This window comes from Maniola jurtina, chromosome 8, assembly GCF_905333055.1.
Source record: "Maniola jurtina chromosome 8, ilManJurt1.1, whole genome shotgun sequence".
NCBI lineage: Eukaryota > Metazoa > Arthropoda > Insecta > Lepidoptera > Nymphalidae > Maniola > Maniola jurtina.
In genome coordinates this window covers 1,024,502-1,047,724 of record NC_060036.1, presented here as the reverse complement: position 1 = coordinate 1,047,724, position 23,223 = coordinate 1,024,502, and the positions used below count along the sequence as shown (strand labels likewise).

Genomic DNA, 23,223 nt, shown 5'->3' with positions numbered 1-23,223 from the left:
GCGAACCAGCCCAGAAAGAAGAAAGAAGGAAGAACAATTCGAAATAATTATTTGCTTAAAATAAGTTTGAATTTATGTAGTTCAGTGGTTCAACTTCGGCTTTTCATAGAAAAACTTTGTCCCATTTTGGCCAAAGCCAAGCAAAGCAGAAGGTTCTTCGAAGGTGGGTTTTTGACCGAAGATGAAGGTTTGTACCTACTTGTTATGCTTGTAGGATATCATCATCATCATGATTATTATCGTTAACCGAAAGACGTTTACTGTTGGGCATAGGTCTGTTGTAGGAACTCCCACACGCCACGTATTGCGCCGCCTGAAGCCAGCGGCTCCCTGCGACAAGTCTGATGTTGTCTGTCCACCGACGAAGTGAGTGAGAGGTCGCCTTTCTACCTTTGGACCCCAACGTCCATTAGTTTTTCGAAATATTTGCCCCGTACACAGCCACTTCAGCTTCGCAACCCGTTGAGCTAGGTATGTTGGTTACTCTGGAACTCCTACGGATCAACTCATTTTTGATTTGTTTACCTCGTAGGTATACCTAATTAGGTTTCTTAGATTTATTTGTAAAAAAGCTGCCGTTTAGGAAATGAAGATTGTCAAAGTTCAACAAGATGTGAAGTGTGAAAAATATGTATTTTGATTTGGAAAGACTCGTTAATCGTTATAAAATAACATTATCAGCCATTTCTAGTTTCCACACTAATTTTATACAACCGTAAGTGGTAAATTACTACTTTAAAAGGTATTTTCATTTCGTTAGGTTTGAAATCGCGTAATGTGTTGTATAAAAATGAAATAAATAAACTAAATCGATACTAAGACTTCGACACTATATTTAGTGGATTTGTTTACAAATTAGCTAATAGGCAGTAAAGCTTCCACATTAAAAGCTTTTTTCTCGCATAATATATTGAAATGAACATGTTAAGGGCAGGTTATTCGAGACTTCATGAAAGGAGCCAGATATTATGACCATTCCTGATCAAATTATGAATATACTAGCTCATGTCCGCAATGTCGTCCGCGTGGACTACACAAATTTAAACCCCTATTTAATTTTACTCCTATAGGGATAGAATTTTCAAAAACCATGTCTTAACGGATGTCTACGTTATAATCCCTACATCCCGATCCATGCAGTAATTTGAGCTGTGCGTTGATAGATCATCAGTTAGTCACCTTGTAGCGGTTGCCACCTTCACAAGATGTCGCTTCTAAACTCAATCAATCAACAACGCTCGAAACACGAACCCCAGCCTGATAACTCACGACCTACGCCTAGATGGCAGCACGGGTAGCTTAACTGGAATACAAGGAGAAAACACGCAACTTCCAATCGCATTGACAGAGCGTTTACCAAATTGCACTATATATAGAGGAGTCAACGTCTAACCGTCGGCCCAGCTGGCGCCACCGAGCACAACACCGCTCGGTTGGGAAATTTCCCTATTGCTACGGTCGAGCACACAGCCACAGCTCCCGTACAACCTTTTCCTTTTATACCCTTATGAAGACTAGATGAAACCTGCAACTTCATCCGCGTCGGTTTTTTTAAAAATCCCGTGGTGACTCTTTGATTTCCCAGGTAATTTGCCTAAATCTTTAGGATACAAACTATCTCTGTGCCAAATAGATGATGCCTGCAGCGACTTGTACTTCGATATATATAAATCCTGTATTAATTCTTTCACTTTCCGTGATAAAAAGTAGCCTATGTCCTTTCCAAGAAAACGGAAGCCAGAAGGGAGGGCATTCCAAATTCTGGCAGTGCGTAGAAACGAGGAAGTGAATCGCTTCGTACGAGTTCGTGGAATTTCGACTATGTAGGCCTCATCATCATTTTCTATCTGGTGTGATTGTGGTCAAGCGCTTGCCTATCATATAATGAATTTAAAAAAAAAAAATGCGCCGATGTTCTAAACTTTGGAGCTTAGAAATAACCAGTGCTTGCTCGCCAATGGGACTTCTGTAGCAATAAAATGCCTGTACGTTTAAAACAAGCTTGAAAAATCACTATGTCAGAAGAAGAACCTGGCTTTAAGAGTCAATCGATAGCGATTCGAAAGTGTCTGCAAGAAACAACATTTCTCTTTAAAGGAGATCATTCTAGCTCCATACATTTTTGGGCCTTTTCTGAAAGTGCCGGCCAACGAAAAAAAATGGTACGAATCGTTAGAACTAGCCATTTGGAGTAATAGTTAATATGGCAGAAAAGTTGTAGGATTGCTCTGAACCAAGTTATACAAGGTCGAAGATTCGTCATTTTCATACATTTTATTGATTTCTAAAAGTGCTGGGAAACATAAAATAATGTTAGATATTGCTAGAACTAATGATTTGAAGCAATTGTCATTATGACCCGAAGGCTGTGGGGCCATTATATATCGTGTTATACAAGTTATACGAAAAATTAATATACTTTGTATAATTAATTGCAACCGATTTTATGATTTTGTTACTGTTCTGATTGTTTTACACGAATTTGAATACACGTACAATTATCTTGTCTCCCACGAAGTGCTGGATCAGCTGCAATGTGGACAAAATTCGTTTATACATACCTGGATTGTATACGGCCTTGTAATACTAGGTGATCTCATCCAGCCATCTCCCAAACTTCTGCCACTGGGAATTGGGATATCTCCGGCGAGCTCTGTGATGAATGCACCATTTGGTTATACGTACTGTTCACCATAGTAACTACGGGCTTGCTTCAGTCGATAGCTGCCCAAAGCAACCTGCGTCAATTCTTCTGTGAATCTAGGAAAGTCATTGAACGGAGGATGTTGGCTTCCATAGCCTGGAAATGAGCTCTCCTTCTATTATAATTACATATTGTTTGTGATAACAAGTTCTGCTGAACTGTTTTGCTCACTGGCCGTTCATGGATTACGTCAAGAAAATCACGTGCATGTACGTTGTTGTCTATCAGAACATGATAGCCGTTCAACAATGCTGACAAAATCTTGAAATAATCGATCATGTTACTTAATGTCCGGTTACAAATCCTGAATAACCCTGAGTAAAAAAAAAATCTCTTCCAAAGCGGTTGTTAATCATTTACATTATCCAGCAGCAAATGGTAAAAAGTCTAGATTTATTGGCTTCGTCAGTAGTTAGCTGGGTTTTTACTGATGTTTTGTTACTGGGATTTGTGCCACATAACCGCACACCTCAAGAAAGAAAGATTACCTCAAGATTGTTTATGGTATCTCTAAAACCATGGACTAAGATAAAAAACCAGTAAAAATCTTCTATATCATTTAAGGTATCATTTAAAATCTAGGCATTGTAAGTTGCTGCAGCGTGTAGATTATTGTTCCATCGCAACAAATATAAAGGCTTTTAGTGGTTTCGGAACTTGTGGTTAGGGTATGATTTTCACTGAAAAAAGTAATTAGTGCTTTTCTGAAGATACATGTACATGCCTGTATCTGTCTGTACATGCCCTTTATAGATAGCCTTTCTTTCTTGAGGCGTGCGGTTATGTGACACAAATGCTAGAAACAAAACATTTAAATGAAATCCAGCTATTTACTGACCAAACCAATAAATCTAGGCTTGTTACCATTTGCCGCTGGATGGTGGAAGTGATGAACAATTGCTTTAAAAGAGATTTTCGTTTGCTCAGGATTGATCAGAGTGACCGGGCATTAAGTAACGTGATTGATTATTTCAGGATCGCGGTAACATCGCTAAACAGCTATCATGTTGTGATAGACAATAACGTGTACTACAGACGTGATTTCCTTGACAAAATCCATGAACTGGTCAATGCGCAAAACAGTTCAGCAGAACTTGTTATCACACACAATAATTATAATAGAAGAAGAGCTCATTTCCAGGCTATGGAAGTCGACATCCTCCGTTCAATGACTTTCCTAGGTTCACAGAAGAATCGACGCAGGTTGCTTTGGGCAGCTATCGACTGAAGCAAGCCCGTAGTTACTATGCAAATGGTGCATTCATCACAGAGCTCGCCGGAGATATCCCAATTCCCAGTGGCAGAAGTTTGGGAGATGGCTGGATGAGATCACCTAGTATTACAAGGCCGCATACAATCCAGGTATGTATAAACGAATTTTGTCCACATTGCAGCTGATCCAGCACTTCGTGGGAGACAAAATAATTGTACGTGTATTCAAATTCATATAAAACAATCAGAACAGTAACAAAATCATAAAATCGGTTGCAATTAATTATACAAAGTATATTAATTTTTCGTATAACTTGTATAACACGACATATAATGGCCCCACAGCCTTCGGGTCATAATGACAATTGCTTCAAATCATTAGTTCTAGCAATATCTAACATTATTTTATGTTTCCCAGCACTTTTAGAAATCAATAAAATGTATGAAAATGACGAATCTTCGACCTTGTATAACTTGGTTCAGAGCAATCCTACAACTTTTCTGCCATATTAACTATTACTCCAAATGGCTAGTTCTAACGATCCGTACCATTTTTTTTCGTTGGCCGGCACTTTCAGAAAAGGCCCAAAAATAATGATCTCCTTTACAAACCGCCTTACCAACAATCTTTATGGCTATATTCTTATCGCGATCTATTAGAAAAACATTTTATTGGTGCAAATGATTTCGCTACTTAAAGTCAAATACATAAACGTTATATTCGCTTGAGGGTAATAACTACTTGATTAAACACTTGTACAATATTACATCCGATGGATGCAAAAAGCACTTCCTTCCCTTCAAAGGGAGGCGTTATGCCACTTTTACCTTTGTCAAAATACCGGACCAATTGGTCGTATATTATATGCTATGTCGTCAAAATATGTGTACATTGTTAATATGTTAGAGCTTTTAAAACTACAAAAAAAAACGATAGACCCGCAGTTGTTACATTTTAAAATTACATGGAAGAAGCTTTGTCAGGTGTTTTAAAGTTTTAATGAAATCGCCAGAAATTCAATAACTTCTGTATGTGTAAAGCTAAACTGGCAATAGACGGCACCCAAACAAAAAAAATTAACATATATCAGGATTTAATGGTGCCAGATTTACCACACTGCATCGTAAAACGCAGTGTTTGGGAGACACTGAGTTTAATAATTCAAGCAATTCAATGTATTCGTGCTGAGTGGGGAACTTTATTCGTTCGACGTTTATTTGAATAGGTTTACGTCTTTATAAGTATGAGTTATTAGTAAAACTGAGTAATTATTAGTAAAGCTGAGAGACAGCCTCGCTCCGGGAAGCCTTCGGGTAATTACTCGGCTTCAGAGAGTGAGCTTGAATGGCTGGGATGACGACTGCGGCAGAAAGAGACACTGCACACACAATGGACGGAAACCTGCCCAAATAGAAGAAGAAAAAAAGTAAGTGTTTCGTGGACAAGTCACGTTTTATTTGTTATAATATTTTTATCGTGTTTTGTTGAGAGTCTCGTAAGTAGAGTTCGTCCAGAAATAATAGACATTTATTTATCAGTTGGAACAACGTCGATGTTTTCTTCTAGCTGTGTTGCTCTATGGATGATAGGATATAAAAATCCATATTAGATAAAACGACAACCATTCCACAGGGTAACGGTATGCCATAATTGCAACAAAAACGGAATTACCTCACGAATTAAACTCGGTAATAGAATGTAGAAACAACCAATAAAATGTGTTCTCCAGCGATAAAAATAACTGTTCAAGTGCCATTTAATCCGTATCTATGGAGAAACGACGGACGTTTATGGTTGGAGTGAAATAAAATGAGATTAGGTAGGTTTTCGCGGATCAACAAAAAAGTGAATTACTTTTTAGTACTAGCAACATTGCCATTTTAATCACCTTTTAGATCTTGTGATGGATTTATTACATACAATGTATTTTACATAATTCGCTCTGTTTTGGGCGCCACCCTATTAGGTACCACGCGTTCACTATCCGTCCGTCCGTGCGTCCGTCTGTCAGCGGGCTGTAGTTATCTCGCTAACCGTAATAGTTAGAGAGTTGAAATTTTCACAGAATGTATATTCTTACTAGCTGACGCCCGCGACTTCGTCCGCGTGGATTTAGGTTTTTCGAAATCCCGTGAGAACTCTTTGGTTTTCCGAGATAGAAAGTAGCCTATGTGCTAATCCAGGACATTATCTATCTCCATTCCGAATTTCAGCCAAATTCGTCCAGTGAATTTTGCGTGAAGGAGTAACAAACACACACACAAACACACATACACACAAACTTTCGCCTTTATAACATAAGTGCGATTGCCGCTATAATAACAAATCATAAAAATTTGAAAATGGCCGCCATGAAAATTAAAAAAAAATTAAAAGTATTATTTCTTAAACAGTGGCACGGAATCCTTCGTGTTCGAGTCCAACTCGCACTTGACCGATTTAATTAGTATTATCAACATTGCCATTCACATTTAATAAAACAAGCACCTTTTAGATCTTGTAGTAGATTTATTACATACAAAGCCTTAATAGCTCAACGGTTAAGGAGCGGACTGAAATTCGAAAGGTTCAAATCCCACCTGTTTTGACGATATCTTAAAAAAACATATTATTTTATTTGGCACTAGCTGATGCCCGCGACTTCGTTCGCGTGGATGTAGTTTTTTAAAAATCCCGTGGGAACTCTTTGATTTTCCAGGATAAAAAGTGGGCTATGTGCTAATCCAGAGTATAATCTATCTCCATTCTAAATTTCAGCCCAATCCGTCCAGTAGTTTTAGCGTGAAGGAATAACAAACATACACACACACACACACACACACACACACACACACACACACACACACACACACACACACACACACACACACATACAAACTTTAGAGCCTCGATAGCTCAACGGTTGAGAAGCGGACTGAATTCCGAAAGGTCGGCGGTTCAAACCCCACCCGTTGCACTATTGTCGTACCCACTCCTGGCACAAGCTTTACGCTTAATTGGAGGGGAAAGGGGAGTATTAGTCATGATGAGCATGGCTAATATTCTTTATTAAAAAAAAAAAACTTTCGCCTTTATAATATTATAGTGTGAAGTGTGATATAATATTAGTGTGATAGTGTGATACAATTTCCTTTACAGACAGGTAATGTGCTTCTAAAAGTACGAAACTGCTTATTACATATACAAGATTGTTAAAATTTCATAGTATAATATTATGTTGAATAAAAATTCAAATTAAGTAGACGCTATTATCACACAATTGCACTTGAATTTTATTTGAATATTTCAAAAACAAAGTAATATCAATTTAAAATTTCAAGAATAAATTACTTGGGTATCATATTATTTCAATTGTGCCCACGTGGGTTATCCATACTAATACTATAAATACGAAAGTGTGTCTGTTTGTCTGTCAGTCTGTCTGTCTGCTACCTTTTCACAGCCCAATAGTTTAACCGATTCTGACGAAATTTGGTACAGGGTTATCTTATAACCCGGGGACGGACATGGGCTTTTTATCCCGGAAAATCAAAGAGTTCCCACGGGATTCCATCCGCTTAACCGATTTGTATGGGTACCGAGGTAGCTTGCGTCCCTGTAATTGACATAGACATTTTATCCCGGAAGTCGAACAGTTCCCACGGGATCTTTAAAAACCTAAATCCACGCGGACGAAGTCGCGGGCATCCTCTAGTATCTCGTAAAACGTAATAGGTAGAGACTTGACAGTGTATTGCAGTTTATAACAACGAATAATAAAAACAATAAAATGGCGGCAAATTTAAAAAAAACATTAAAAGTACATACTTAGTGTTATATCTCGTACAATGGTACGGAACCTTACGTGTGTGAGTCCAACTCGCACTTGACGGTTTCACCAGAGCGAAGCAGGTGCAGGCAGGCAATTAGTAATTAATGAAAGTGAAGATAAAGAAAATTTATTGAAAATTTGTCATTTTTATCAATTTACAATTTCAATTACGATAACCTAAATTAATCTTAGAATTTAGTGAACAACTATAAAATGTTTCGTTAATCCACAGCGTAAATACATACAGTGAGGTGACGCCCTTTATGTTTGCGGACGAGCCAACTTTACGTAGCACTTCCATTGCGCATTGGTGAGCGCCGTGTTCTTATAAGCAAGAGGTCCCGAGTTCGCTTCCTGGCAACAATTTTGGTATTTATAATTTCTAAATTGTCCTTGGTCTAGTTTGGGGTGGGTGTCTTCGGTCGTGGCTAGTTACCACCCCACAGACAAAGTTTACTGCCAAGCGATTTAGCATTCCGGTACGATGCCATGTAGAAACCAAAGGGGTATGGGTTTAATAAAAACTGCCATACCAATTCTTGATTAGCGCGCTTACATCTTACTTACACCATCACTTACCACCATGTGAGATTGCAGTCATGGGCTAACTAGTAAGTATAAGAAAAAAAATATTTGGGAATGGAAAAATGGTGATTGGTTGGTGACTCAAAATGGTTAGCCACCCATTGAGATTTTTGTCTCTATCATCTGTATGGGATTACGTAAAAGAGAGTAACGCTATACTAAATTTTTTACGCGGATAGAGTAAGGCGTCTTCATCGGCCGACTGTATGATGTATCTATTTAGGCTGTGGTAAATCTTAGTAGGGCAGGCAGTTTCGTGAGATTTTATAGCTGAGTTGGATTGTAAATTAACAATTTATCGCTTTATTCGCCTCTCGTTTAGATTTTATATTGCCGATACAGGTTATTAATTATTGTAAATGGCAGTAAACTTTATGGCGCTGTCGGTCTGTGCTGATGTAAGTGTTGAATAACCTTCCATTAGGCCTGAAACATACTTTTAACACGCAACGCAATCCCGATGAAGCATGAGGTTTACCCTGTAATTGAATTAAATCCGGCAAGGTTGTACTTTCTTTTCCATGATTACAAACATAATACTATATAATATTATAGTTAGTAATAGTTATAGTAGTAATAATGGCCGGTCAAAGTGATAAATTAATCACTTTGCCCATCACTCTTGGGCATTATTAATAATGGCCGGTTCTTATTAATAATGCCCAGTTAATCACGTTGCCCGTAACAGTTACATCAGAGGCGATGTAACTCACAGATAAACCCTCAATAGCTCAACCGGTAAAGGAGTGGACTGAAAACCGAAAGGTCGACGGTTCAAACCCCGCCCGTTGCACTATTGTCGTACCTACTCCTAGCACAAGCTTGACGCTTAGTTGGAGAGGAAAGGGGAATATTAGTCATTTAACATGGCTAATATTCTTTAAAAAAAAAACCGACCGAGCGACGCCGACGGACGGACGGATAGACGGACAGGACCAAACTGTAAAGGTTTCTTGTTTCACTACGGAATCCTCAAAACACTTGAATTAGAACATCAGCTCAACCTTATTATAAGCTCATAAAACTACTCATTTCCATTATAAAAACATAAGTTATAATTAATATTAAAAAAATAAACAATTTATATTCTTGCAACATCCTTAAACTATTAATTACCGAATAAATCACGACTTTACATACTACCTAATTATTTCCAACCATTTATTTTGTATAATCAGTGGCAATAAATCTTTGAACAAAAAGTTATGCTTAATTTTAATATTATCGACTGTATTTTTGTTATGACTTTGTTCGCGTAAAAAGAATAATATGATTTATTTACCGAAAATCTACTTACTTTATTGGTAGTAAGTTATCATTTTTTTTTCTTTTTCTTTTTTATTTATTGATGAACCCATCTTCAACCCACTACTGAGAATGGAGCTCCTCTCAGAGTGAAGAGGGTTTATACCGCAGTCCTCCTATGCGAATTTGCAGCCGTTACACAGCTGTCTGGCTCATGCAGGTTTTTAACCCTCGACCCAAAAAGAGGGGTGTTATAAGTTTGACGTGTGTATCTGTGTATCTGTCTGTGGCATCGTAGCTCCAAACTAATGAACCGATTTTAATTTAGTTTTTTTGTTTGAAAGGTGGCTTGATCGAGTGTTCTTAGCTATAATCTAAGAAAATCGGTTCAGCCGTTTGAAAGTTAACAGCTCTTTTCTAGTTACTGTAACCTTCACTTGTCGGGGGTGTTATAAATTTTTAATTTAAACTTGTCTCACGATGTTCTCCTTCACCGTTAGTACACTGTAGGTAAATAATATTTTTTTTTAATTTTTAATGTTTATGGTTACTGAAGTCGGTTTTTATTTTAATCCATTGAAGGTTTTCTACGAAAAATTTCTTTGATGTCACTCAGTGAAGCTGCAATGTAGAACCAGCCGACAAATGAGCTTGACAGCTGTCATTTTAGTGTTGATGATAATTGAGTTAGCTCATCAGCTCTTGCACTGACGAGATTATCTTGTACCTGTAATAGAATTAAAAACAGTATTGTACCTAAAGACAAAATTATACCTAATGGGATATGAAAGGTTTTGTGCCTCCCAGGCGCGGTGGTAAGAGTGGTAATCTTGTTAGTGGCAGATCCCGGGTTCGATTCCCAGCAGGTTTAGAATTTTGTAATTCCTAAATTTCTGGTCTAGGCTGGCAGGAGGCTTCGGCTTTGGCTAGTTACCATCCTACCGGCAAAGCCGTGCCGCCAAGCGTTCCGATACGATACCGTGTAGGAACCAATGGAGTGTGCGTTTAATGAAAACTGCCTTACCCCTTCCAGGTTATCCCGTTTCCTTATCACTTACCGCCAGGTGAGATTGCAGTCAAGGGCTTGCTTGTGTCTGAATAAAAAAAAGCCTATTGATAAGTTAACACTGTTCAAATAAATCCAATAAAGTAAATGATAGGTAAATAATTAATTCCTGTCATTGTATTTAAATTCAAACAAACTTCTTTCGTTACTGTAGGTAGGTATAGTGAATACTGAATAGTCTAGTATTTAAAAGAAAAAGGTTATTAGGTTAAGGCACCCCAAAACCGAAATAGCCTAGTAGGTACCTAAGACACCCGTAGCGCCTAAACTACTGGGCCTATTTTGATGAATGAGGTGTCAATTGATTCGTTGTAAGGTCTGAGTGACATAGGCTATATTTCATACGAAAAAAATGGACCTAGCGGATGTAACATCAAAAAGAGTCGAGGTTTCCAAAAAATGTTTTCCTATTGTATCGAGTGGGATGTCAAATTAAAGAGGAGAAAATTCTGAGCTCATGAATATAATTAATGGACGATAACATTACAATACACCAAGCGAAAGAAAAACAATTTTACTCTGATATTTCAGAGTTTTTTAACAGGGCTCTCTCCGTCACTCGTTTCCACTCGTTTCATACAATCGTAGTTCCAATTTCATTTGAATATTAAGCAACCAAAGTCCATTAAATTTTGCAGCCATATTCTAGAAACTAATATCTGTGTCTGTGGTGTTTTAGATTTTTCTAAAAATATGTAGTTTTAAAATTACAGGGGCTCCAAGATTTGTATGAAAATTTTAAGACCGCGTAACTTTGAAACCGAATATTTTAACAGAAATCTGGAAAACCACAGACATAGATATTAGTTTCTAGAATATGTCTGCAAAATTTCATGGACTTAGGTTGCTTAATATTCAAATGAAATTGGAACTACGATTGTATGAAACGAGTGGAAACGAGTGACGGAGAGAGCCCTCTTAAGACGATCGCAGTCGGGTTTTAGTTTTCAACTTTTTCTTGTTCTTTTGAATATTGCTAAATAAGGACGGAACATGAATTTCACATTCAAGGACTCTTAATTTTAGTACTCGCTACAATAGGCTCGCAACTGACAGCTAAAGCCACGAGGTTTGACAGCTCCAAATTAAAAAAACTGTCAAACTGTGTCAAAAATATTATAATGGAAAGTCATATCTTAAGTTAATTTTATATACTAACCATATACCAACATACACATTTATAACTTCGGTGTCTATGTATGTACATATTTAATTAACTTTATAAATATTAATGCGCACTTAATTAATCACTAACTTGCGCTGTTTGTTGCGATTACGAAACGAGGTCGCGACACGAAAAATAATTATAGTATACTTTGTTACAACGCTTCATGTATACTTCACAGTCTTTGATAACATGTCAAGCTATATCATTATGTAGAAGTGGCTTATTCTCGCGACATCGTATGAATTAATTCAGTTTTATAGCTCCTTCACACTGGCTGCGTAAGCGTTGCGTAGACGTAGCGCGTACCGTTGCATTGTAATGTACGAGTATGGAACTGCATGAAACATGGTACACCGCTTGCGTAAAGCGTGGTTTACGCGCGTCACTACGCACGTGTCAATTACGCAATTGGTGTGAATCGGCCTTTAAGGGTTCCGTAACTCAAAAGAAGAAAGGAACCTTATAGGATCACTTCGTTGTCTGTCTGTCTGTAGTGTCTATCAAGAAACCTTTAGGGTACTCCCCGTTGACCTAGAATTATGAAAGAACACTAAATAGGGTAGGGTGGTAACTAGCCATGGCCGAAGCCTCCTAACAGAAAAAGTTGCTTAAAATGCTGAAAACGCAAATAACTCTAAAATCTTAGAATAAAAACCTCTAAAATGTTAGGGATTTTTGCCCGGTATTGAATTTAACCTCCGTATTAACCTCCGGTCAAGGACTTTACCCACTAGGGTATCACCGCTTAGGTAATTAGGTATAATAATATATCTATGATATACCTATACAATGTAGTGATATCGACAGGAAGTTGAAATAACTTAGTAATCGTGCATTGCAATAGCATATATACATAGATAACTTTGTATTAATATGCACATATGTAAATATTTGCATATTTAAAGCGCCGTGTTTAAATAATGGATTTTATAATCGGTTTTTTAACGACCACGTTTTATGATCACAATTAGCATAGGAATATGGTATAGGTAAAGTGGTTGTGAGTTTTTGTGGGTGGATTTGTTAACAAACAATGTTTTGCATGAGTACCTACCTACCTAGATAGGAAAAAGTTATACTGCTGCCTATTATAGTCACTAGTATAACTTTTCCCATATACTTAATAAAGGTACCTACGTAAATTTTCAGTTATAATAATAAAATCATAGTAATTTATTTTGCGTCAATTGTTATAGGTGATTTTTAACCCCTGACCCAAAAAGAGGGGTGTTATAAGTTTGAAAGGTGATTTTTAACCCCCGACTCAAAAAGAGGGGTGTTATAAGTTTGACGTGTGTATCTGTGTATCTGTCTGTGGCATCGTAGCTCCTAAATTAAAAATTTATAACACCCCCAACGAAGGTTACATGAAGTAACTAGAAAAGAGCTGATAACTTCCAAACGGCTGAACCGATTTTCTTCGATTATAGCTAAGAATACTCTCGATCAAGCCACCTGTCAAACAAAAAAAACTAAATTAAAATCGGTTCATTAGTTTAGGAGCTACGATGCCACAGACAGATACACACGTCAAACTTATAACACCCCTCTTTTTGGGTCGGGGGTTAATAAAGAATCTTGTCTCATTTAAAGCTTCATTGAAATTCAGACAACAACGAGATGAGTCAACACAAAAATTAGCCCAATTAAGGGTACTTTAAACGGCTAAAATTAAAAATAAAATACTTCCAAGATCACCGTAATCGCTCGCCCGTATCGTAAATCCGTGTAAGTAGGTGGCGGAATACATTACCGTCTGTTATCGTGCGTATATTTCACCTTCATAACATGGTATAAACATTTTTTAATTCAACATTAAATGTCGCAATAAATTACGTTTGGAGTCGTCGGATCGTCCCACGCGATGCGCATCTATAGACCGAACCTCGATTAAAATTTCTTACGTACTTGTCCATATAGAAGTTTTACGGCGATTATACTATTATATTTTGATATTCTATATCTATAAATAGCTGATACCCGCAGCTACGCCCGCGTGGATTTAGGATGCATGTATTATACATATAAACCTTCCTCTTGAATCACTCTATCTATTAAAAAAAATTGCATCAAAATCCGTTACGTAGTTTTAAAGATCTAAGCATATATAGGGACAGACAGACAGGGAAGCGACTTTGTTTTATACTATGTAGTGACTAAGCCACATATCGATTTATCTCTCCCTTACCCCATAGTAGTAAATTTAGTAAAATTACATTTAACATTGAGTCTCCATTTTAGGGCAAATATGAGGCAATTTAGTTCCTAAATAAACTATATTTAAGAAACTAGAAAATTGAAAAATTTACATTCATGTCACACTTTCCCTTATAATAATTTCAAATGTCTTTAGTTTCTGTAAATTTTTTTTCTTTTGGGAAAAATAGGCGTATTTCGAAACGCCGATTTGAATTCTCCCTTTGCCGTTTTTGATTAAGAAATCTTGAACAAAATTCATTCACCCGGCCTCTCTCGGGGTGAGGTGCAGTTGGAGAGAAAGGATGACACGCACAGATAACGTTATTTTCTTCATCTGTGGAAATGACAGTAGTGCCATACCTACCTATACCTACTACTATCGAAAAAAAATCATAACTACAAAACTATCAAAAATCGCGGAACATACATGGGGGTGATTTGGATAACCCACAACATACCAGATCTAATTTTTTTTTATGACGTCAATTGACCGGCCACCCTGTATACCTACCAACGAGTTGTCGCTACCGGGAACGGGGCTCTTAAGTCAGTCAGTTTTGTACGTCGATCCAATCCAATCCAATCCAAAATCCAATAGACGGTCGGGATCCCAAGGCGATGGAAGTGCCAACTCACTGGAAAGCGCAGCAATAGCAGTCAGCATGTGAATCAAACGGGTTCTCAATCTCTATAGATAGAAAATTATGTCGGTGTTGGCAAAGTTCATAGCAAACGTTTTTCATACACATGTTTATTCAAATGTTTATTTATTTGCATCGCGGTAATTTATTGCCCAGGATTAATGTCACTGACATAAATTATTGTATAATACTAATATTTTGAAAATATACCTAAGTATATCTATATTTTTTACATAATAAATGACTCTTAATACAGCAAAGAATCATAAATCAAATCATGACCTAGTAAAAAAAAAATTATATCTACCTATTCATTAATATTAGGTATGTTATTTACTTTTGTTTCTAACTTGTCTATTTGAGTTTTATAATAACTTAGGTTGACCAAAGTTCTTATAAAACTTCAGGCATAGGCATAGCTCATATTATAATTTATTGTATTTTGAAAAGTGAAGACAAATAATTCATATGCTTGAGTGTGTGACACATAGTACGCGACAAGTTGAGATGGCAATCGGGTTGGGGACGCCTAGCACACCCAGCCTCCGCGCTATCCCGGTGCGGGAAAGCGCGGGTGACGTGCGGGTGTGCGGTGCGTCCCCCCGCCTCATACCCCGATTGCCATTTCGACCTGTCGCTGTCGCGTACATATATAACTACGCGTAAAAACCAGGGTTGGCATTGTTTTTTTAAAAAAAAAAACAGCCCGGGTAGCATCTCTGACTTAATAGTTCGATGCTTACGCATCTTTTGATTTCAGGGTTATTTTCAATTAAGTAACTTCCACAATTACTGTTTTAAAAAAAATCTACACTTGCATACCATTACACTCACACTTGTGCAAATAAAAATGAATACTTTATCGCCCGAGGCTCATTTAAATATTAAATTATTGCCCATAAACAAGATAAATCGTTAAAAAATTCGCTCGTAAAATAAATTATAATCACCCAAATCGACTGTCCCAAATTCGCTTTTCGTGAAAATCGATTGTAATCTGAGCCATCGATTATAATTATGTCTCGGTTTCGTTATCGATTGGTTCGATGTTTATGCATGAATCGAGTTAATTGTCGATTCACAGACTTATGGCAAACACGCAAGTCGTTAAAAAACCTGTTAACGTTTTTTTTAACGATTTGCTTAACATTTTGTTCGTGTCAATGGCTATAAAACGACTATAAATTTGACATTAGACGACGATAAATTATGTCGAGGTGAAAATAAGAAATTGAGTAATTGTGTATCACTTAATTTCTGTTAAATAAGTTTTCTATTAATCGATGACTTATTTTGAGCTTGATTAAGAGGATCCTTGTCAACGATCCCCCGTCGATTTCCTACGTATGATATTATTGTTCTCATCTCTATCTGCCCTGGTTCGTGCATTCTCGGTTCCTAGATCGGTGCATTTGTGATAACCAATTCTAATTGCTGTGATTGGCTGAATTTACCATGTTCTTGATGCGACAGTGAGTTTGAGCCACTAGCGGAACAATGTTAGCCGGTCAGAAATGATTGCAATTAGTCAACCTGTATGACGTCCGTGTTCTGTTTTTGATTACATAAAAGAAAAAATTGTTGTTGCAATCATCAATTTTAGCAAATAGTGAAAGAGAGTCGGCCAATCAGAGGTCACAACTACCGTCACACTTTCTGTCAAACTATGGCAGTAGGCTTACCGAGTAATGAAAACAATTTTTCATTCTGTAATGGCATGTGGCAAGTAGGGTTGCCACCTGCCTCTTTTTGATTTACAGGCTACCACCATCAAAAATACGGGGTTTAGATTTGAAGAAATTTAAAAATTTGAAGTATTTGAAGAAATAGGCGGTGGTTCTCTCTGAAATGCATGGAAAGCCTATTTAGATATTTCAGTTTATTTGTAAGTTTTGTATTTTTTCTCTGTATGTTGCCGTGTCTTGATTGGTGAACTGTGTTTGCAATCTGATTTTAAATAAAAGATTTATTTATTTAAATAGCTTTTAAAAACTCTAGTTTTGTAAAGCAAAATGTTATACATTTCATGCATACAATCTTTGCATTTTAACTTAAATTTACATTTAACTTGTAATTCCACCTTCCAGTATCAATACTATGGCCGTAGCCAGGAATCGATTTCGGGAGAGGTTTTATCAGGGCCGGAACTGAATCCTGTCATGAGGAAAAAACATTCGCTCAACTTTATGGGCTAATTACCTGGTTAGTGGAATTTCGCCTTTCAATTTGACAGTGAGATAAAATACAACAATAAAAAAGCGCGAGCGCAGTGAGCGTAAGTGTTTTTGGTTCAATACAGAAAGAATTAAAGTGAAAGGGAAACGAGTTTAGGCATAGCAAGATTTTATTTTTAAAGCTCCCTATCCATACTAATATTACAAATACGACAGTATATCTATTTGCCTATCTATTTGTTACCCTTTCATGGCCCATCTTCTTTACCAAAATTTTGGTACTTACTATTCAGAGGTAACTTGCATCCCAGACATAAACTTTTTAGCCCGGAAAATCCCCCACAGAATTTTTAAAACTCTAAATTCATGCAAACGAAATTGCGGGGCTTACACCAAGTAATACAAATTCAAAGCGCGAGTGAAGTGAGCGCGAAATGTTTGATATATTTCCAAAAAAAAATTGGTAAGCAAATGCAAGAAATAGTGTAAGTATTATTTTAGGCTTAGGTTTTTGACGGCTTCCCAGGCGCAGTCGCCATTTCTAAATTTCTGGTCTGGTGGGAGGCTTCGGTCATGGCTAGTTATATGGTTAGTATGGCCCTAACGGTCAAGAAATTAGACTGCATCATCACTTACCACTAGAAAAGATTAAAGTCACGGGCTAACTTGTATAAAAAAAGGCTAACATCCTCAAACCAAGCCCCGCCGCCTTGGCTACGACCATGATCAATATCGAGTGGGTTTCGGCTACGCATTGCCGCAAAAGGAAAATATTCTTTCTACTGGACATAACGTCAGTGTTCGGTTTCGCCAGCCAAGTGCGAGTCAGACTCACGCACCGAGGGTTCCGATTCGGGTATTTTTTTCGACATTTTACACGAGAAATCAAAAACTGTTATCCATTAAAAAAATTATGCATAAAAATAAATAAAAATCTGTTTTAGAATGAACAGGTAAAGCCCTTTCATATGATAACCCACTTGATATATGTAGTTATTAAAGAAGAAGTTAAAGAACACAAGAACAAAGTGTCTTTCAATGAAAACTAACTGTAAACTAAGATAAGTTAATGGACCGATTCTTAGATATAAGTACTTTTATAAGTTTAGGTTAATATAATATTGCTTATTAGCGCTATTCGTAGGCTAGATTGTAATGTTAGTAAAGTACTGTCCTCAGCACTTTATGATATTAAAAAAAAAAAATATGTAGTTATCTTACTTTGAAAATTGAAAATACTAATATTTGTTCATGAACACATGACAGACGGATAGAAGGACAGATGGACAGACGGACAGACGGAAACACAGACAGACTGATAGACAACGAAGTGATCCTATAAGAGTTCTTTTTGCTTTTGAGTTACGGAACCCTAAAAATATTTAGTTTTATTTGCCCCGTATTTTATTTTCATAATTACCGGTTTCTCTATCCTGACATACGGGGTAACCAGTAAAATACGGGGCCTCTGGCAACCCTATTCGGAAAACACTGTCACATTCAAGTTAATGTCAAATATTTTGTTTTCAATTACAGAAAGCTGCATCAATCATTATTACAATATTTTCTTTGTTGTGATTGGCTGAATTTTTGAGTTTCAGCCAATAAACAGACTGTTTGCCAATTAAACGTCATAACAATATAAATGCCAGAAAGTTTAACCAACAAAAACAAACTTAGTGAGAATGCAAACGGCACACAATTTATAATACATATTATATTAGTCGTATATAATAGATATGATAGTAGTCATTCACTTTGGTAATAGTCAGATTGTCATCAGTAAAATTGATATTGGTTGATGTATCGTAAATTATTGTTTCGGTGACAAATATTTTTATTTTCTATTTATCTTTGAACAGAATGGAATAGAATGAAATGGAATGGAATACAATGATTAATTTTTATTCCTGTAAACTTTAAGGTAAACTTCAAAGTGTTTTTGAATGGTCAGAAAAATTTACCACTGGTTCGGAATGCCGTTCCTACGTTTTCTAGGATTTCGTACCTTAAAACGAAAAACGAAACTCTTATAGGATCACTTTGTTGTCTATCTGTCTGTCTGTCGTGTGTGTCAAGAAAACCTCTAGGGTACTTCCCGTTGACTCAAAACCATGAAATTTGGCAGGTAACCTAACTGCGTAATTTTGGGTAGTTTTTTGCGACATTGTTCAATAAAAAATTTGGATTCCAACTCCTCAATCCTGATGTTGCAGGAGACCTGACTACTAAAGCTAATGTCGATTATTAATTGATATTGAAGGTATCTATACCAAGTAAATACTTTGTCGTTGACCTCAACCCTGATGCTGTAAGAAATTGCATTCCTAAATCCTGGTGATCCCTCGGGATTTGAAAAGGATCATCCGTTTAAATGTTCTTACGTGATACAGAAACAAGTTGCATCCCGGGGACGGGCTATTACGGAGAGGCAACTTTTGTTCTGGGAAATGAAAGGATCGGGATTTTTAATAACCTAAATCCACGCGAGCGAAGCTGCGGGCATTAGCTAGTTGTAAATATATTTAGAAGCTACTATAAGATAATAGATAAGGTACTTATTTCCTTATATTTTTATTGTATGGCAGCGCGCGGTTTTAAATTATAAATTGCACGTCCTGTCCTTTTCTGTAACACATTTTTTTCTCAATATCTACCGCTTTATCTCATAGGAAGAGACCGTAAGACATAATACAGTGAAAATAGGCAAAATATACAATTTTTGCAGTTTCCACGTCAGTACCTGTCGATTTTTTCTAACAGTGTAAGCAGCAGAGCTGAGTTTACCATCAAGTGTTGATATATGGGTGTTCCATAGAAGCTTTGCATCTAACGTTATACCGAGAAACACGGGGTTCTCCTTTATTTTCAACATATGATTATTTATCAATGAATTTAGTTATGTCATTTAAGGTCCTGGTATTGGGCAGTGTGAATTCAACACACTTAGATTTCTTTGCATTTGGAAGTAAATTGTTAGCAATAAATCAGAGAGTGACCTGTGATATGGCATTACATATAGTATACATTGCCAGCAAACATGAGACATATTTTTATCTACAGGCATACGTCTGAGTAGGTAACGCATACGTCTAACGCAAGTTGAAATGTACCAGTGTATTTAGTTAGACCTATCAACAAGTTTGGAGTCGGGTGCAGTCTAAATGTGGCCCGTGTGTTTAGACTGTCAGTTTCTGTCAGTTTCACGTGTCGTCCCCCGCACTTCACCACCCCGCTTGCACAAATCGAGACAGCACGAAATTTTCAAGATTTCTGGGTATAATTTCTGCTTTTCGTAGTTCCAACATAATTATAACAATATAAAATATATAACGATAATTTTTATACTGCATAATATTCATTAAATTTTCTAGGTCTGTGGTTTTTCCAAATTTCATTAAATTGCTTCGTTGTCTAGAAAAACGAGCACAAAGTTAGGCCTTTTTTTAAAGAAAAATACAAATCTTTGAGCCCCTGTAATTTTAAAACTACATATTTTTAGAAAAATCTAAAACACCACAGACACAGATATTAGTTTCTAGACTATGTCTGCAAAATTTCATGGACTTTGGTTGCTTAATATTCAAATGAAATGGGAACTACGATTGTATGGAGTAAGTGACGGAGAGTGCCCTGTTAAGAAGAAGGTAGGTAGGTAAGTATAAAAAAGGTCAAGTGCGATACGGGTCACGTTCTTTTAAGGTTCCGTACAAAAATGAACACCATATTTTGGGTGTAAGTATAAAATATTTCTTTTTCGAGCTAGAACATCTCAGTAAATAGTGAAAGAAAACCCCAAAATATGTTCGTATTTTTTGGTCACAGCTTACAAACTATTTTATAAATCGTTGTTTTTAGTATTTTTTGTTTAAAAGCAGTACCTACATAATACACCGAAATTTCTTATTCCTAACTAGTTTAGTTTTTGATATAGCCTTCGTCACAGAAATGGTCTAAAACTGACAAAGACGGCTTCCCATTTATAGTCATATGTTTATAGGTATTTTATTCATTGAGCTTTAAACATCCACATGCTAGGGTAATTTTTTTTCATGTATGGGGGCCCCCAAAAAAAAATAATTTCACTGAATTTCGAATACAATATTTGATTTTGGGTCAACGTTCTACACTAAATACCAAAATTTCAAATTTGTTACTCATTTAGTTTACGAGCCTGCGGCCCCAGGTTTGATGCCCGGATACAACTAGGTACCTACTGTGCTAGAGCGGACGTTCATCATAATTCAATATTCACATTGCGTGGGCACTAAATACTAAAGTCAATATGCATTACGCTTCAAAAACATGACTAATTAACTAGTCATTCCTAACATACAGTAAAATGAATATTCCATACATTATTAATTACTATTACACGCCTACGGGCTCATAAAAAACCGGCCAAGTGCGAATTGATTCTTACGTAGAGTGTTCCGTATTATGGGTAGGTAAAGTATACAAATTCCTGAAAGGCCGGCAACGCATCGCCGGTAGTCGGTACCTCAGGTGCTGCAAATGTTCATGGATGGCGGTAGTTCTCTGGTTGGTAAAGAAAAAACCGGCCAAGTGCGAGTCAGACTCGCGCACTGTGGGTTCCGTGCTCGGCAATTTTTTCCAACATTTAGCACAATAAATCAAAACTATCATACATAAAAATAAATAAAAATCTGTTTTAGAATGTATACGTAAAGCCCTTTCATATGATACCCCACTTGGTATAGTTATCTTACTTTGAAAATTAAAACACATTTTATTTTTTTCTAAATGATGTGTGTTTTCAGATTTATTCCTGTGCTTGTGCTATAAGACCTACCTACCTACCTTTGGTCAACGGGAAGTACCTTATAGGTTTTTTGACAGACAGACAGACAACAAAGTGATCCTTTAAGGGTTCCGTTTTTCCTTTTGAGGTACGGAACCTTAAAAATGCCAATATTATGCGTTTATATTAAGAATTGTTAGGTACCTATCTGTACCTAATATTTCTTATTATTTTCTTTCAGGTTCTTTTGAGAAGTGCGGAACGCTAAAACATTCAACATTATTGTACTGTGATGACTCGGGAAACCAAGTTTTGTTGTAATATTAATTCAACCTTAGTACCCAGAAAATAGGGTAAATTTTCCCCCGTTTGCATGAAACGATAAACTTGCCCACAGCATAGGTTATGAGGCATTCATCATAATAAAATAGCAGAACATAAATAATACAGTTGGTCTGTTCTACTTTGAAACCTTAGGTATTCAATAAAATGTTGAGATACTAATTTCATTGCTAGTCCCAATTCCTAGCCTCCAGCCTTCTAGTCGGAGGGTCCCGGGTATGATCTCGGTCCTCTTGACTTTTCGGAGTGCGTTTTAGAAATTATTATTGCTTTAACGGTGAAGGGAAACATCAAGTTACAGGCATCATCTACTTAGTAAAGGTTCCGCATATGAAGAGTGGCGTCGAGACCCCATTACCTCCACAATCTGTCCATCTGTCTGTCAGCGGGCTGTACCTATCTCATGAACCGTAGTAGGTACCTAGAAAGTTCAGATTTTCCCAGTGTGGATTTTATTGCAGCTATAACAACAAAATCTAGTCTAATCTTCTAGGTAATCGCGTCTCATCTTAAGCCACGTCATCACTTTCCATCAGGTGTGATTGTGGTCAAGCGCTTCCCTTAATGAATTAAATAAATTAATAAAAACCAAGATGGTGAATTTCGAAAAGACCACACATGCCAATAATTTTTTAAAGTAAGCATTTACATCTTGTACGATGGTACGGAACCCTCTGTGTGCGAGTTCGACTCGCACTTGAACGGGTTTTTACTTATAAATGAATTTACATTGTTCTCGATACGGTAATTTCTGTAGGCTTAATGAATTCACGCATTGATTGACAGGTATTTACAGTGTGTGCGTAATTTTCTTATTAGAAACCTTTTAGAAACATGCCATAACGCTGGTAATTATTACTAGTTACCACTTACCACAGTACATAGAGTTAATCAAGCGAAACTTTAATTAACATTGTTATTTGTACCTAACGGTTTTTTTTTTCAGTTTTACACCTATTTTTTTTAGGGTTCCGTTAAAAGGAAAAAGGAACCCTTATACTCGTAGGACCACTTCGTTGCTATCTGTCTGTCCCTCTGTCCGTCCGTCTGTCGTGTCTCTCAAGAAAACCTATAGGGTATTTCCCGTTGACCTAGAATCATGACATTTGTCAAGTAGGAAGGTCTCATAGCAAAAGTAAAGGAAAAATATCCGAAAACCGTCAATTTGTGGTTATATCTCCAAAAGTTTTCTCAAAGATGTTTTAAGTCTGTTAATTCGTACTTGGCCAGCACAGTGGACTTAAATCTGTGAGATCTGTGCACAGCAGTGATGTGGTTGTGATGATGATGATAACAGTCTTAGCTCCAAACAG

General features: G+C 36.8%; 1 long non-coding RNA gene across 1 annotated transcript in view; it reads left to right on the top strand.

The window, feature by feature from the left end:
• LOC123867879 overlaps positions 1 to 22,481 on the top strand; it is a 28,081-nt gene extending 5,600 nt beyond the window's left edge. The window contains exons 3-5 of the long non-coding RNA XR_006796525.1: positions 8,869 to 8,877; positions 12,542 to 12,549; positions 22,404 to 22,481. This is a non-coding gene — a long non-coding RNA (uncharacterized LOC123867879). The remainder of the gene's footprint in view (positions 1 to 8,868; positions 8,878 to 12,541; positions 12,550 to 22,403) is intronic.
• Positions 22,482 to 23,223: the final 742 nt, after the last annotated feature.